Source organism: Eublepharis macularius, chromosome 4 (genome assembly GCF_028583425.1).
Source record: "Eublepharis macularius isolate TG4126 chromosome 4, MPM_Emac_v1.0, whole genome shotgun sequence".
Classification (NCBI taxonomy): Eukaryota; Metazoa; Chordata; class Lepidosauria; order Squamata; family Eublepharidae; genus Eublepharis; species Eublepharis macularius.
The window spans coordinates 164,900,535-164,916,132 of NC_072793.1; the positions used below are offsets into that span (position 1 = coordinate 164,900,535).

A 15,598-nucleotide genomic window follows, 5' to 3' on the forward strand; every position below is an offset into this window, starting at 1 on the left:
TTCAGACCCAAAACATCCAGGATCAGGCCGCAGCCATGCGCGGAAGGGTTCCCCCGTGTGGCAGCGGCCTGATCCATGCTGATTCGGGCCCAATCCGGGCCGTTTCGGGCCCATTTTGGCCATTTTTGGTCCAAAAAGGCCAGGATTGGGCCGCTGCTGGGCAGGTGAGTGCTCTCCTGTGTGGGAGTAGCACGTTGGGCCTGACCCCTGTGGAGTGCAGGAGCGCTCTCGGGGCAGCCACGGCCTGCATGATGATGTCCCAGAAGTGATGTCATCACGCAGTCCTCAGAGCGCGCTTGCATGGTACCCAGTGAGTTCCACCACCTCTTTTCCCAGAAAAAAAATCCCTGGTGGTAGGAGAGCAGGTTGCAAAAACGTTACTGGAATTGTGTTGATAATTGCTCTGGACCTTCCCCAAGCTCCCCCGCCCCGCTTTTTCTTGTTTTGACTGTTAGTAAATCAGTCGTTTGGATTGGATGGTCGCGAGACATCGTCTTCATGGCAACGCTATCTAAGGCTGCCTGTTCGAACGTTGTTAAGTGCTTTGTTCCTTTTCAAATCCCGGTGATGCTGCAGGGATGAGTATGTATGAAGTGATCTTGAAGCGAAGCTCTTTTGGACTTGATCTGAGCTTCCCCCAACCCGCCCATTTGCAATGTGGGAAAAATGATTTCACAGCACAGGGTTAGATACCTTTTAGACGTTTTCAGTGAGCACTTCAGGTTTCAATAGGAATATACAGGGCTTTTTTTCTGGGGGAAGAGGTGGTGGAACTCAGTGGTGGAACTCAGAATCCAACAACGACATTACTTTGGGTCAGCTGGAACAAGGGGGAAGTTTTTTAAAGTTTAAATCGCCCTCAGACAAAAATGGTCACATGGCCAGTGGCCCCACCCCCTGATCTCCCAACTCCCCTCTGTCTGGAAATCAGGGGGCGGGGCTACCGGCCATGTGACCATTTTCAAGCGGTGCCAGAACTGCTTTCCACCTTGTTCCAGCTGGAAAAAAGCCCTGCCTACCACCATTTTGTAAAGGGGTCTCGCTCACCTCAGAGACTTTTGAGAAAACTGGGGCGGCGGGAGACCAGCAACCTTATTAAGAGCTGCTGACGAGTTCTGAAGCGCTTTAGGCTGCTCAGCCCACAAGGCTACAACCCTACACACGCTTACCCGGGAGTAAGCCTTGCTGAACACAAGGCGGGAAGGAAAAGGCTGGAGGCCGCCAGGCATTCCCATTTCCTCTCAGGCCCTAAAGGGAAGCAGGCTCAGTAAGAGGAGGAAGGCGCCATGGGTGGCTGCTTCCCCCCAACCCCTAAAGGCCCTCCGCCGCCTCCGGAGCTGCTCCTACCCGCTGCCCTTCCCTCCCTGGGTCTGCTGAGGCAATCTGAGCCGGCCTTTGTTCCCCGGTCTGCTAATCGGGCACTGGCATTTGAGCCTCCGCTGGATCCGAATTGGGCTGAGCTGTGCTGCTCCGGACGGGGCTCTTCTCTTTCGACACTCCCCGATCAAAAAGGGAATTTCTTTGGTGCAGCCGCGCTAATCTCTACGTTTAGAAAGATGCTGCATGTTTCATCTCCAGCGTTGGAGGCAGCAAGGATTTATCAGCTGACAACGCTAATAGCACCACTTCCCCTGTGTTTTTGTATGCTGCCAGAGCTCTGCTCATTTTCTATGTGCTTGTGTATTTTAGTGTGTGACCTAAACTGTTTACTCTGCATATAACTCAAATCTCATTTGATGCGTTTTCTGTTTGAGTACTTCCATGTTTTCTGTATCTCTTGCATTTAGTTTTGGCCTCGTGGCTCAGAGAAGCTTTGAGTTATGATGAATCGCAGCATGTCTAAGCTCTGATTGCAATAAAACTTGCCTTCTGGTAAGGAGGGGGAGTTTATGGCTATAAAGATGGGTTATGGTTTACTGCGGGCTTAGACTGGAGTAACTGTTTAGGATCGTGCTGTTAGTGGAGGAATTAAGCAATTAGTACTTAAAACGCATTTTGGAAAATAATTCACCCATTTTACAGATGGGAAACACTAAGACCAAATCTCTAGTTCAAACAATAATTAAGGGGTTCCTAGCAGAGAATTCACACCTTTGGGAGCGGTTGTGTCTTATTGGTACACAACATGACGTGCATGAAGACAGTCCTGTTAAAAGAATGTGTAAAAAAAAGGAGGACGGACAGTACTGAACTAGATGAACCAATGGTATGATTCCCCATAAAGCAGCATTGTGTGTATGTGGTCAGAAGCCTTCTCTGAAGAAAGTAAGGCATGCTGCATGCAGCAGGTTTGCTGAATCCATGGCAGAAATCCCAAAGCCTATGCAAGCATTCACATAAGCTCTCTCCCACCCTTTGACCCTCTCTCTGGCTGCTTCTTCCAGTCCGCCCTGGCTCTTCCTGGATAAGAAGCAGGTTTAATAAGAAAAGGGCAAGCAGGCTGCCTGTGCTGCCAACTCCCCCTCCCAATCAAGGAACCGGTAACAGGAGAGGAAGAAGAAATCTACCAAGTGGAAGATACAGACCAGGCATCCAATCCTCCTCCCTTACATTTTCCTTCTTGGGTGGCTGTCACGCAAATGGCACCCTAGGCAAGGAAGATCTTCAGCACCCCACTCCATTTGCTGAAACTAAAAAAAAGGGTTTTTTTTCTAACAAAATATGGAAGGTTCCACATATTTCCAACAGGAAGGGCAGAGTGGTATAGTGGTTAGAGAAGGTTCTGGAGCTCCCGACTCAGTCATGAACGATGGTCACACCCTCTCAGCCTAACCTACTTCAGAAGGCTGTTTTGAGGATAAAAGAAAGAAGGAAACACACTGCACATGATACCTCGAGCTCCTTGGAGGAGGGTGGCACAAAAAAATGATAGTATTCTGGATTAGTGGACATCTAAGTCAATACAGGGTCTCGCACAACAAGCTTATCTATTTATAGGGGTGGGGAGCCCATCAAGTAAAAAAATGGCTGTACGAGGAAGAGGAAAAAAACCTATCGACAATAATCAGATTAATTTCTTGGATATTATGGTCTACATTACAGGCAATAAGGTCTATACAGGCTTGGATAAAAAACCTACAGATAGGAATTTCCTCTTCTCACCACCCCATATACATTAAAAGGAATTTACCATATAGTCAGTTCCATACACTGCAGAGAAACTGTTCTGAAATAACAGATTTTCAGAGGGAATCCCTCACTTCAGGATACAATTTAGCTATTAAATGGTAACCAAACCATTTATTACAGTCAGCATATTCAAAGGGACAGAAAAAAACTTTATAGGGAAGCAACAAGATATCAGACCTTGGCAGGCTGACGTGCAGTTTCTCTTTAACTATATAGAATGTCTCTGTAAGACTGTCCAAAATTTCCAAATATTGGAGTATATTGGACAGTAGCCTGGGATGTAAAAGAAATAATAAGTTTCTTCTTTTAAAAGAACCCTTAACCACAAGGATCAATTAGTACATAGTGACACCTCTCTATCCATCAGTGTCCAGCAAATTCTGGGTTATTTCTCATGTGTAAATTTACACGTAATATTTATTTACGTTATTTATAGTCCACCTTTCTCACTGAGACTCAAGGTGGATTACACAGTGAGTCACTACAGTCAATTTCAAGAGCATTTCAATAAACAGTGTAATAGGGTATAGAAATGCAAATTTGCAAAGATTTAAAACCAGCAGAAATCCAATACAAAGTTGAAGAAATGCTAAAACAGAGTATAAACAATTCTAATACTGACATACTACACATCATATAACTACCCAGTAAGATCATACATCAAACAGATATTACATAGTAGTCAAGTCTATGGTCCTTGTCTTTTTGACATCACTTCCTTAGAGTACAGGCCTCAAAAGCCCTCTCGAATAGTTCAGTTTTGCATTGTTTGCAGAAAGCCAGGAGCGTGGGAACTTTCATGACCTCTTCAGGTAGGCTGTTCCACAAGATGGTGGCCACCAGAGTATGCATGTGTAAGGACCAATTCAGCTGATGACAATATGTACTAATACATTTTGCCACATGTAACTCAAAAGGAATGATATTTGCTATTAAGCGCCCATATGAAAAACTGTATATAGAGAAAACTTCAAGGTGCCTTAAAAAACATGTTGCTGAATATGAAAGTAATATTTCCTATTTTTAAGAAAGGAGCTTCCTTGGTTTCACACTTCCTGGACTACAACCAAAGCCCCACAGACATCTTCTGAGCTAGTCAAAAATTGATACGTCATCATGATAAGGCGTTACTGAGGAAAGGGACAGAATGCTAGTCCTCCAAGGGTTAATGTACCTGGCCTGACTATAATTCTTGCTGTATGCTTGCGATCTGTTCAATTTGATCATAGTGGGAGCTTACTGAGATCACTGTTCTACAGGTGTGTTATATTACTGAAGTAATATTGCTGAATTTTTATTTGACAAATTTCTGTGTATTATATTTTACACACCTAGGATTTTAGAAAAGTATATGAAGAATTGTACTCCTGCCTTATGAGAAAAACGCACATATACCATGATATAAGATAAAGAAAATATGGCTCCTCGTAAGACATTTGAACATGTTCCGACTTGAAATTTAAGAAGCGTTTTACAAAATGTCTGTACATTGTTTTTCTGTATTTTTAAAATGTGTTACCATTTTAATTTTATTTTTAACTATATCCCCTGATGAAGCAATGTGTGAAATGTGTTTGGATCTTTAACTACAAACTACAGGAGGGAAGGTACCAGCTGGACATGAGGGGGAAAAAATTCACGTTAAGAGTAATTCAGCAGTGGAATTGGCTGCCTAGGGATGTTGTAGGTCACCCCTAATTGGCAATCTGGAGTGGCAGCATAAATACTTGTTGGGGATGCTTTAGTCTGTCCTTGCATTGGACAGGGGGTTGGACTAGATCGTCTGTAAGGCCCCTTTCAGCTCTATAATTCTATGAAAGAACAATTTCCCCACTGTGCCTTTTTTTTAAATTCTCTTCATAGACTCCATAGATATCCCAGAATAAGAAACTGAATCAAATTATACCAGAGACTGAGTATGGACATGAAGAAGATGGCGGCCATTGCATACATGAACCTGAACCTTTGATCTTTTTAATCTTTGAATATGGTCATTTGCTATGTTTTTCTCACTGAGCTGGAGAGAGACTGGAAGACCCAAAGAAAGAAGTGTTATGATTGTATACTATATACTCTTATTTCTGGTGTTCTAGCAGAGTTTTAATCAGGGCTTTTTTTCTGGGAAAAGAGGTGGTGGAACTCAGTGGTAGAACTCAGGACCGCGCAATGACATCACTGGGTTAGCTGGAACAAGGGTGGAATTTTTTTAAGTTTAAACTGCCCTCGGAGAAAATGGTCACATGGCCGGTGGCCCCACCCCCTGATCTCCAGACAGAGGGGAGTTTAGATTGCCCTCCGCAGTGTGGAGGGCAATCCGCAGTGCGGATCTAAACTCCCCTCTGTCTGGAGATCAGGGGGGCGGGGCCACTGGCCATGTGACCATTTTCAAGATGTGCCAGAACTCCGTTTCACTGCGTTCCCGCTGAAAAAAAGCCCTGGTTTTAATTGAGCGTTTGGAGGTCAGGGAGTCTCTGGCTTAAGTTAATTGTCTCGACCCTGCTGGCTTGTGGTGAGGTACCTTTCCTACACTGCAACTTGAGCTGGCATTGCTGGAGGAAGGTGTGAGCAGAAACTTTAAAAGGGTTTTTTTACAACTTGTTTTGGCACCACACAACCAAAAGAGGTTCATCTCCCATTGCTGGTTTATGTGATTAACTCCTTGGATTCTGAGCTGTGAGGCATGGACTCCTTGTTGGTCCCTGAACAGTGGAGTGCCTTAAATTGCAGGAGAAGAGAACCTTAGAAAAATGAAGTGAAGGAAGGAGGAGTAAGGAGGTGAGAATTTCAAGTTAACTTAAGCTAATTGCCTTAAGGGTGCAGCTGAGCCAACTGTGGTCTATGTTTAAGCAGACAAAATCCTTGTGATGGAGAGAAGTGATCAAGGAAAGCGGAAACTGAAGAATTGTTGGGAAGAATGTAAAGAAGAAGGGATGTGAAGAAATGCTGTAAACCATTACAAGAAAATTCCGGTGTCTGGAATTTGATTATTCAGTGCCGCTGCAACATCTGTTGTCAACTCAGCATTTTTCTTCTTTCCTTCAGCTGCTTTTCACTTATGTATTGCACGTTTCATACATTTCTCACTCTGTGTATATAACTTACCAATTCTGCCAAAGTTTAAGGATCAAGGTAATAGGGTGATACAAATTTAAAATTGTCGTTATTGTGCAAGGAGATAGGTTTGGGTTTTTAACTTCTTAATTCTAATTTTAGATACTGATTTTAGTAATATCAGGATTGTTACAATAATCTAATTTTTTGTAAGGTGGCACAAACAAATCAGACCAAACTCAGGTGACTGTTGTGAAAATGAAGAGTCGGGATTAAAATGAAGCTGAAAAAATATACAATTTCTTTAAATAGGAACCTAGTAGCAGGTAAACAAATAGATTTTCAGTTTTCAAACAGATTAGATCCCAAGGTTGTGAATGATTATCATTTTAGTACAAACAAAGAGGAAATTTATAACAAAAATAGAAATCAAATCCATGTAATACCTTTTTATCAGGGCCAGGCAAAACAACACAAAATACAAAATTTCAAGTCTCTCAGAACACTGTCATACTGGTGTTACCAGGGCTTTTTTTCAGCTGGAACGCAGTGGAATGGCGTTCCGGAACCTCTTGAAAATGGTCACATGGCTGGTGGCCCCACCCCCTGATCACCAGGCAGAGGGGAGTTTAGATTGCCCTCCGCACACGGAAGGCAATCTAAACTCCCCTCTGTCTGGAGATCAGGGGGCGGGGCCACCAGCCATGTGACCATTTTCTCCAAGGGCAACCCACTGAGATCCACCACCTCTTTTCCCAGAAAAAAAGCCCTGGGTGTTACAAAAATAAAAAAGTGAAATAGGACAAGGGTAGACTACCATGCAAGCTCCAATGGACTCAGATGCTGGCATAAGTAGTTCAGCTGCTATAGATGTTATTCTAACACTTGTGGATATTGTGGAGAAGTAAAAAACAGAGGCTAGCTCAATTAGGCTTTTTCTTCTCTAGCTAATGTCTATAAACAGTTCATTTGTTCGATGTATTGTCGAAGGCTTTCACGGCCGGAGAACGATGGTTGTTGTGGGTTTTCCGGACTGTATTGCCATGGTCTTGGCATTGTAGTTAGGAACTACAATGCCAAGACCACGGCAATACAGCCCGGAAAACCCACAACAACCATAGTTCATTTGTTCATTAACGTTACACCCCAGACTTTCCTCAGCCAGTAATATGTACATTTTCCAATTGCTACAACTGATCAACCAATATTTAGCAGATGTCAATATATTCAAGATCAGTTTTCTACAATTATTTGACACTGCTGTTGACATAATCCCAATTAATCCACAAAGGAAGTCAACTGCTAAAGGATGTAGCTAACATAGTGTGGCTACAAGAAAAGTAAGGGCTTGTTCACAGAAAGGGGCAAGAAATACTTTATCTGCTTCAATTTTTACTCTAAAACAGGAGCTATTCACACATTTCTTGCCCCTTTAGTATCTCTTCTGTTTCATGCTTTTCCCACAGTAAGTTATTTTCTTTGCCAAATGTATTACCAGGATAAGCCTTTCCTACAATCAGAGCATCTATTTGGCTTTTCTGATGTAGGAAGATCAGACAGAATGGCAGATATGATTGCTCAGAACTGGTATCACATTTTATTTGTTTTAGGGGGAAATTGGGTAAAGAGGAATTAAGAAAACTTCTTTTAATAACCCTAATTAGCACAGTACCTCTCCAGAGTAAATCCTTTGGTGGGAAGTAAGGCTTTTGCTGTTCCTGAAACTCTTTCCACATTCAAGGCATTTGTTTGCTTTTTCCTTTTTATGAATTTTTGATGTGAATATAGCCTGCCACTGCGGCTAAAGCTCTTTCCACACTCCAAGCATTTATATGGTTTCTCCCCAGTGTGAATTCTCTGGTGAAAAGTAAGATCTGCACTCCAACAGAATGTCTTTCCACATTCCAAACAATTATATGGTTTCTCCCATGTGAATCCTTTGATGTGAACACAGATTGTCATTCCTACTGAAGCTCTTTCCACACTCCAAGCATTTATATGGTTTCTCCCCAGTGTGAATTCTCTGGTGAAAAGTAAGATCTGCACTCCAGCAGAATGTCTTTCCACATTCCAAACAATTATATGGTTTCTCCCATGTGAATCCTTTGATGTGAACATAGATTGTCATTCCTACTGAAGCTTTTTCCACATTCCAAGCATTTATATGGTTTTTCCCCAGTGTGAATCCTCTGGTGAGAAGTAAGATTGGCACTCCAGCTGAAGTTCTTTCCACATTCTAAGCATTTATATGGTTTCTCACCTGTGTGAATCCTCTGGTGAAAAGTAACTTCTGCACTTCTTCTGAAGCTTTTTCCACATTCCAAGCATTTGTATGGTTTCTCTCCAGTGTGAATCATTTGATGTGAAATAAGATTGGCACTCCTTCTGAAGTTCTTTCCACACACTGAGCATTTATATGGTTTCTCCCCTGTGTGAATTCTTTGATGTGAACTTAGATTGTCCCTCCATCTGAAGCTCTTTCCACACTGCAAGCATTTATATGGTTCCTCCCCTGTGTGAATCCTCTGGTGGGAAGTAAGGTTTGAACTCTGACTAAAGTTTTTGCCGCAGTGAAAGCACGTGTATGGTTTCTCACCAGTGTGAATCATTTGATGTGCAGTAAGTTTTGAACTATGATGGAAGCTTTTTCCACACTGCAAGCATTTATACGGTTTCTCCCCACTGTGAATCATTTGATGTGAAGTAAGGTTCCCACTCTCACTGAAGCTCTTCCCGCACTGCAAGCACGTATAAGGTTTCTCCCCTGTGTGAATGCGTTGGTGAGAAGTAAGGCTTCTGCTCTGACTGAAGCACTTTCCACACTCTAGGCATTTATATGGTTTCTCCCCGGTGTGAATCCGTTGATGTGAAGTAAGGTGATCACTTCTATTGAAGCTTTTTCCACATACCAGACATTTATGTGGTTTCTCCCATGTTTGAGTTCTCTTTTGTCTCTTAAGGCTAGATTTCCATCCAGGCCTTTTCTCACTCAGAGTATCATGATTCCTTTGATCCCCTTCCATTGCTTTGTCTTTAAACAGAATTACATGGAAGTCACTGCCCTGAAAGGTATATGATTTATTTCTCTGGTTCATTTCTCTGTTTGTTCTCTGCTGCCTTGTTAAAATCTCTTGATTTCCAGCTTCTTTTTCCATCTCGAGATCCTTGTCTCTGTCCGCATCCACTAGACATGATTCCCCCTCATCTCCTGTTGCAAGTCAGAGAGAAACCCAATAAAAGACCCAAGAAACATACATCACACAGCAGAAGCAGACATTCATGAATGGTTCTTTGTTTGATAGGAGTGATACTCCATTACTAAGTGTCCCATGTGGCTCTTTGACAAGCTGTTGACAAGCCACCTGTGCCTCTTATGGGCACTACTCCCCAGTGTGACATCCCGCCATATTTCTGGAAAGTGGACAAGGCCTTTCACTAGTGGGGCTTGTGGTGGGCAGGTGGCTAACTCTTTGAAACAGCCACCATTAGAGGAATGGTAAGCTGTGAACTTCACTCAGTGGCAGACCTCATGCCAAGGACAGGCCAGTTTGGTGTAGTGGTTAAGAGCGCGGGACTCTTAATCTGGAGAGCTGGGTTTGATTCCCCACTCCTCCACTTGAAGCCAGCTAGGTGACCTTGGGTCAGTCACGGTTCTCTGGAGCTCTCTCAGCCCCACCCACCTCACAGGGTGTTTTGTTGTGAAGATAATAATGACATACTTTGTAAACCGCTCTGAGTGGGTGTTAAGTCGTCCTGAAGGGCGGTATATAAATCAAATGTTGTTGTTGTTGTTATTATCATTAATGTGGCTGGTTTAATGGATGGTAACTGTGACTGCAGCAATCTATGAGCCACAGAGTGACACCACTGGCCTTGAGAAACTTCTGCAATCTCTAATTTTTAACCCAGACATATTTTAAAGGAAAAGGGAAGCAGAGCTGGGGGCGGGGGGGGAGAGAAGAATTACTGCCTATAGTTACTTTTCAGGTCTCTGAAGAAGAATAGAGAGTATAATCAACATTGTGTTCATTTTCTGAAGCAACAACAAGAGACCGAATGCCTTCCTTGGGGTTTCATTTATTTTTCTATACAGAAATGCTTTCTTTGTAGGAAGATGCTTGCAAAGCAGAAGCTCCCTTTTCTAGGCAAACAAACGTATCATCCATGCTTGTGTGGTGTTCCCAGGGAGGTCAAAACTCTGGTAAACACGTAGGCCAATCTGCATCTCTCCAAATGCCAAAATTATAATGATTAAATAAGGCCAGCTATAAGGTCATCAGCCAATGCTCAACCAATGATCTTTCTAATCTTAGGGAAAGGTGACTTCAGTATTCCTGGTGAAGCAAGTGGGAAACATTTACATAGGAGAACAATTGCATTAATCAGGATTTAATATCTTATCAGGGTATGCACTCTGCATCACAGGTGGAAAGAAGTATTAAATGCCCTTTCTCAAGGGCACTGCAACAAGGCATTGTGAAGTGTTTATACATCATCATAATCATTATTAAAAGATTTTATTTCATCCTTTCCCCCAAGAAGTTTAGGGTGGCATTTATCCCCTCCTCCATTTTATCCTCAGAACAATTTTGAAAGGTAGGCTAGGCAGAGGAGGACGACTAGCCCAAGATCACCTAGTGAGTTCAGGGCCAATACCGGACTTGAACCTGGTCTTCTCAGTCTAGCAACCTAAGTACTACACCACACAATGCATGCTTCACTAATAGAGTTTCATCCCGACAACAGTTAGGAAGTTTTCTTGCAACATGGATTGTGGTTCTTTTAACTTGACAATCTCTCACACACAATGAGGAAATCATTCCAGGTTATGCCCTGTCTTTTTCTCTAGCAAGGCCATAAAGAAAGCTCACACTCAGCCAGCTCTGTTGGGAAGCAACTGGTTTCTTGAGATCCTCCCAAGAAACACTCTGGCCTGTCTTCTGATGCCAGACCTTCCTGGGGAGAACTACCCACCCGCATCGCTCCCTTGGTGGCATCATCTTTGGGAGAAAGAAAGGTGGACTCCTTTTTCCAGCAAGAAAGACTATCTAAGGAAGCAGGAAATACACGTTTGTTGACTTAAATAAGACTCCAGTCCCAGCCACCGCTGAAGGGAACATGGACAAATGTCAGGCTTCACTAACAGACATGAGGGTAATAAGAAGCCACAGAGAGGGCCACTGGGAAACCTCAGAAGCAGATTGATCTATATTTCCTGGGTGGAAAAAGGAGAGAACCACAATTCTCAGACACTGAAGGGTCCGTGTACGTATCGAAGGAAGTACCTGTTGAGCTCATCTTGTCTTTGGAATATTGGACAAACATCTCAGCCACTTCCTCCAGCCATGAGATGAGATCAGGTTTGCAGGCACAAGTTCTTTCTGGGAGGAAAAGCAATGCCAACTGACTAATTGCATCTTTGAGACTGTGTCTACACTGCAGACGATTTAGTTTACAATCTCTCATTCTCCAGGGTTTGGTAAAATGACCCTGTTTATACCATGGGAAATGAGGGATTTACTCAGTTTTCCTTAACCCGAATCAGCTAGATCACAACGAAGACTGACCCTCTCCAGCTTCATCCGGCTTGTTGCCTTTCACAAATAGGATTTACTCTCCGCTGCCACCAGGAGAGCAGTAACAGAATTGCAGTATAATCAAAAAGAGTCCAGTAGCACCTTTAAGACTAACCAATTCATCTGATGAAGAGAACTTGATTCTCGAAAGCTTATGCTATAATAAAATTGGTTAGTCTTAAAGGTGCTACTGGACTCTTTTTGATTTTGCTACTACAGACTAACACAGCTAACTCCTCTAGAATTGCAGTACGACAGCCTACATATAGACTATAAAAGAATGAGAATCCCCATCTTAATTTAGCCAACATTGAGGAGGAAAATGAGGATCTGTGGGGTTTGGTCTCGGAACTACTGGCGACACCCGCGAGGACAACTAAAGAAGAGGTCAAAAGCGCCATTTTGGAGGTCCGTCGGGCTTCTTCAAAATATGCAATAAAGCGACAGCTGCCTCGCGAGATCATCATTGACTTTTCATTTAAAAAGATTCGGGACACTATCCTATATAACTCATACAATGCGGATTTGGACTTTATGGGCAATAAAGTCAAGATTTTGAAGGACGTTCCATTTCTAGTCCGGAAAAGGCGTTTTAAGTACAAAAAGTTCGTAGCTCTTCTGAGGGATCGCGGAATAAAGTACAAATGGTTACTTCCGGAAGGAATATGGTTTGGGCATAAAGATCAAGCCTATAAGATATTATCAGAAGATCAACTAAGGGATTTTGAGGAGAAAAACCCGGAATTCCAGTGTACCAAGCAGGAAGAAAAGGAGAAGTCTGAGGGGGGGGGGGAGGAGACAAGCACCGCAGTTGCGGCTGCTCAGATAGAATTGCGTCCGGGACCCAGAAGGGGGAGGAAAGTTTAATTAGAATTTGGAATGTGTATTCTGTATGATTAACCACTCCATCATTATTTTATTAAGCTTTTTTTATTATGGCAGTATGAAGGGAAAACATTGAAGTGTAGTGTTGATTGTAGGTTATCCTCCCTTTTTTTTCCTATTCTCCCCGCCCCTTTCCCTTTTCTCCATCTTTTCCCGTCCCTTGTGATAGTCTTGTGTAGTGTTTTGTATACTGAAAAAATAAAAAAAAATAAAAAAGAAAAAAATTAAAAAAAATTAATTTAGCCAACATAGAGGTGTGGGGGAAATAATATCAAGAGATATTCTCAGCTAGGCATTATCTCCCTGTTTCTCTTTAATAGCTTGAAGCGTTAGCGAAAGCAGGAGACTGTTTCCATGATTGGAAAGACGAAATAACTCCAATTTCAGAAAAAGAAATTTTTATCTTAAAGAATGAATGAATACAGTAAGAAAAAATATATAGTTGAAGAGCATCTGGGGTGGTCTGAGAGGAAAAAATGGCCCTGGGTTAGGGCTATAATGACCAGTCCACCGCGTAAGCATCTAAGAATAGTGAAAAACAAATAGGTATTCCTCTTTCCCTAGGTCTAAAACTCATCTTTTGAGTCCAGTAGCACAGAGTCAAAGTACCCTTCTTCAGGGAGCTGTCTTGGAAGAAGGGAGTTTGACTCTTGAAAACTTACTCCCTGAAAATCTTTTTGGTCTCGAAGATGCTATTGGATTCAAATTCTGCTCTTCTGTTGAAGACCAACACGGCTACTTATCTTTGTTATGTTAAAGAGAAAGACAGAAATATCTCATTGGCTCCCGGTTGGTTTTCCAGGCTCCGGTCCTACACTTTCCATCTGGCTGTTTACCTCTCTTCAGACTATATGTCAGTGTCTCCTTCAGAGTTCCCATGAAGTCTTTCATGTCTCAGGTATGTCTGCTCTCCAAAACATGCCTGCTCCTCTTTAGGAATAGCTACCTCTTCTCTGAGGAACAGCCACTTTTTCTCCAGGAGTTCTACAAAACTCAAACCACTCTCTATCTAAATTCACCAGAAAGTTGAATAAGGGTCACTTTTGGGTTTCCTTCATGATCACACTAATTGTTTCATTGCTCAAAAATCTGCAGCTTGGAATTCAGAAAACAGAGAAAGACTGGCTCTACTTTTGACCCGACCATTTTGTTTGAACGTAACCCCTGAGCATTCACATAGTGTAAACCTAATATTCACAATGCAAAGGAGAAAAATTTTACATATATATCTGGGGTGGAATGGAATTTCATCACAAAAAGAAATTGAAATATGAGGTAAAGGCAGAAAGAACATATATGGAGAACTATCTACCAGAGAATTCTCAGGACACACACAAAATGACTCAGGACCATCCATACTCCGATTAATTACTTGCTTACCCAGAGAGGCCACATTCCTGTAGTTCTCCAGCATGACTTCCCTGTAAAGAGCTCTTTGGCCAGGATCCAGCAGAGCCCACTCTTCCTCTGTGAAATACACAGCCACCTCCTCGAAGGACACCGGACCCTGGAAAGAGGAGGAAGCACTCGCTATCAACAGCTAAGCACGGGTGGGAAATTTTGTTTTCATGAACAATGCGACACTTCATGTGAGAAAAAAGAGTAGAGTTCACAGCCTACCCAGCTTTGACACTTTGCACCAGCTGAAAGGCTCCTGTGACAAAGAGAGAATGACCTCAGCCATTGTTTGCTCTTCTCCATGACCTGAGCCGTCTGCAGAACCGTTGTTTCTACTCTTCTGCAAAGAGATAGCGACCTTGATCCAGTCGTGACGTCTTTCTGCTGCCTGTGAGCGAGACAAAAGAAGGGGGAAGATTTCTCTCTTACATTCATATTTCCTATTTGTACAGTCTGAATATTTTTCTACCCTTCATGCATCCCTGAGAGAGTGGATTCTACAAGATAACTCTTTACACATTCAGATATGTCCACAAAAAGCCTTGAGCAAACTAAATAAGCAATTGAAACTGCTCTTAGATAGTTTTCTACTAAAGAATAAAAGGCCTGGGAGTAAAATCTGTCAATATTTAGGAAATCAAAGATATATGCATGAGAGATATATTAAGCAAGGAAGAACAGTGGCATCCTCTCTACGTGGTCAAGCACAGGGAGGGCCTTCCAAGGTTTGTCACAAGACATCCTTCCTTAAGATTGAAACTGAGGCTGTGCATGTTAAGAGCGTGGGACTCTAATCTGGAGAGCTGTGTTTGATTCCCTACTCCTCCGCTTGAAGCCAGCTGGCTGACCTTGGGCTAGTCATGGCTCTTTGGAGCTCTCTCAGCCCCACCCACCTCACAGGGTGTTTGTTGTGGGGATAATAATGACATACTTTGTAAACTGCTCTGAGCGGGCATTAAGCTGTCCTGAAGGGCGATATATAAATTGAATGTTGTTGTTGTTGTTAGTATTAGATATATATGAGTCAATTTGTCTCAATAATCAAATAAGGGGGCTATATGGATAAAAAGGAGAGAAGAAATCCTAAGCTTCTAGAAGGAAGGACAGGATAAAGAGCTTATGGTAATATTTGGGAATATGAGGGATCAAGTGTTTATAAAATATCAGCCAATGATTGCTAAGGTGCTGCCTGACTCAAATCCTACCCATCCTCCAGTGTTTCAAGAACACCCTCCATCCTCTGTAGCATTTGTCTCCAATTTTCTTCTCCATTGTCCCCCAGTTTGGAGGTTATCTGGAGAAAAGTAGGCCTGCAAGAAAATTTGCAGCAAGGCCCAAGGCCTGTGGGAAAGGCTGTCTTGAGGCCTACAGGCCTTAGTCTCAGGCCTAGGATCACGATAGAAGTATATCAAAGAGTTAAACGGGAACCATCGATTTCTAAAGCTATCTCACCATTATCTCACCATTCAGGTGCAAATGATGCAGCATTTCAAAGTAGTATTTTATTAGTTAATAAGCATTTGATGTCTATTTTGGTATAGTTGAACAAGACTTCTGTG

At 42.6% G+C, this 15,598-nt stretch overlaps 1 pseudogene; it reads right to left on the bottom strand.

Annotated features, from left to right (window-relative positions):
* Positions 1 to 15,598, bottom strand: part of LOC129329427 (zinc finger protein 420-like) — a 45,083-nt pseudogene that overhangs the window by 27,425 nt on the left and 2,060 nt on the right.